The sequence below is a fragment of the Gavialis gangeticus genome, unplaced genomic scaffold (genome assembly GCF_001723915.1).
Source record: "Gavialis gangeticus isolate Ggan-Ray unplaced genomic scaffold, GavGan_comp1, whole genome shotgun sequence".
Classification (NCBI taxonomy): domain Eukaryota; kingdom Metazoa; phylum Chordata; order Crocodylia; family Gavialidae; genus Gavialis; species Gavialis gangeticus.
Window position 1 is genome coordinate 142,473,112 of NW_017729022.1, and position 2,117 is coordinate 142,475,228.

Consider the following 2,117-nt stretch of genomic DNA (forward strand, 5'->3'; position numbering starts at 1 on the left):
CCGGCCTCCACCCCCTACCCGCCCCCTTGCTGCGCAGCCTAGTCCATGATTCCCCCCCCCACCCCACAGCCCAGCTCGGCGCCGCCACCCCCCGGAGCGCGGGCAGCCCGCTATGGGGGCGCCGCAGGGACAAATCGCTGCCGAACGCGTTTGGCCGAGCCACCGCCGGCCCCGCCCACCAAGGAACCCGGCAACCTGTGGGTGGGGCGGGGCGCTAGCCTGGGAACGGCGGAGAGGGGTGCCGCAAAGGGCCTTTGCTCCCTGCTGAGAAGACGCCCCTGGGGGAACTGACTAGTCAGCCCCAAGGTTCGTGCTGCCGGCTTGTGTGTGTATATACATACTTATATGTATGTGAGCGTGTATATATAAACACGTATATATATAAAAGAGATAAGTCTTTCGCATTCTGAAGTGCAGACTTTAAGAACAATGCCAGCAATCATGAGAGTTGGCAATAACTCCAGTGCAACAGTGCTATAGCTGTTTCCAGGCAGAGAAGAGAAAGGGATGGGGCTGGGATTTTAGGTGATCTCTTTTTATGAGATGGTTTGAGAGAGGTTTTGGTGCACGCGGTGCCCTTCCTCAGGTCTGGGAGAGCAGCAGGGGTATTTAAGTCAAATGCCAGAGGAAACGGTGGCTTGTGTTTAGCTGCCTAAGGTCGTAGGAGGGGATCGATGGGAGCCATTTCAACTTAGTGATCCCTGGTAACATCTCTGATGGCTGAGAGCTCCCAAATTGACAAAAACACCAGAGAGCACAAAGATAAAGATATGAATGTTGTTTTTGTCACACAAAAAAAGAAGAAAGTCCTAAGAAACAAAGGCTGGCCTATATGATGCATATGGGGGAAGGCAAGTAAGGCTGGAAGGGACCTAATGAGGTCACCAAGTCCAGCCCCTGCCTGCAAGAGGATCATCCCTGATTAGAAAGCATCTCAACCGAGTGTCTGCCCAACCTGTTCTTGAAAACTTCCAAGGATATGTAAATATATGTCAAATAAATATGTAAATACAAAACAAAGTAAGGGAAAAGGTCCAATATAAGATTCCACCAAAAAGAAAAAAAAGTCCTTGCTTCTCACATTTCCTAGACCCACGCAGCTATGCTGCAACCCTGCCATGATGTCTAGGCTGGGAGGCAACAGGGGGCTAGTGCTGAAATGGAGGAAGCAGAGCCACATCCATGCTGTGCCTCTCAGCACTGCCTGAATGTAACCTAATGGTACTGAGTAGGTCTGCTGAGAGATGCAGAGGATCGTCCTGGAAGCACTGCCCTATGAACGTGCTGGGCTCCATTCTAGAGGTAACCCATGGCCAGGGACTTACTGAATTCATGGCAGAAGTGGGGTGCACAGCAGCTCCTTTAATCTTTTGTGTTCCCTCACGTGCCCCTCCCCCTCGTTTCTGATTGGCAGAGACGCTCCACCGCTCCCTCCTGATCACCAGGGAAGCGAAAACCACGGTTTTAAACATGGCATGGTTTTTACCTCCCTGATGGCAAACAACATGGAGTGGTTTTTGCCTTACCAACAACAAGCATCCGGGCCACCTGGGCCCCTCAGCCAATAAGCGGTGGGAGGCAAAAAAGCATCATATTTAAAACCACAGTTTTCACCTCCATGCCGATCAGGAGCGAGCTGCAAGCGTGGCCCCCCCCACCAATCAGCGGTGGAGGGGCACACAGGGGGGACCTGCAAGATTAAAGGTGCTGTTACACACCCTACTTCGAAGGAGGCTTTCCTAGTTGCAGGATGTCATGGGGAGGAACAGAGGGTAAGACCCTGAAGAGCCAAGGGGGAGCCCCGAGGGCAGGAACCCTCAGAAGAAAACAAAAAGAAAAGAAAAGAAAAAATTTTTACCTGCAGCAGGATCCGCAGCAGAGCCGGAGATGGAGGTGGGACCCCGTGTGGCTCGTTAGCTGCGTCTTTATACAACTGCAGCCAGCTGATAAGGGCAGCTGCAGGAGCTGACCGGGAGGGATAAAAGGAGCAGCTGGCAAAGAGGGAGGGGAGAGACCCGCAGAAGCACCAGCAGAGAAGTCTCTCCCAGAGCCCCCACAGGGGGGAAAAGTGCAGGAAACTGCCTCTCAAAGCACAGGAGGACGCAGTGGAGCCCGCC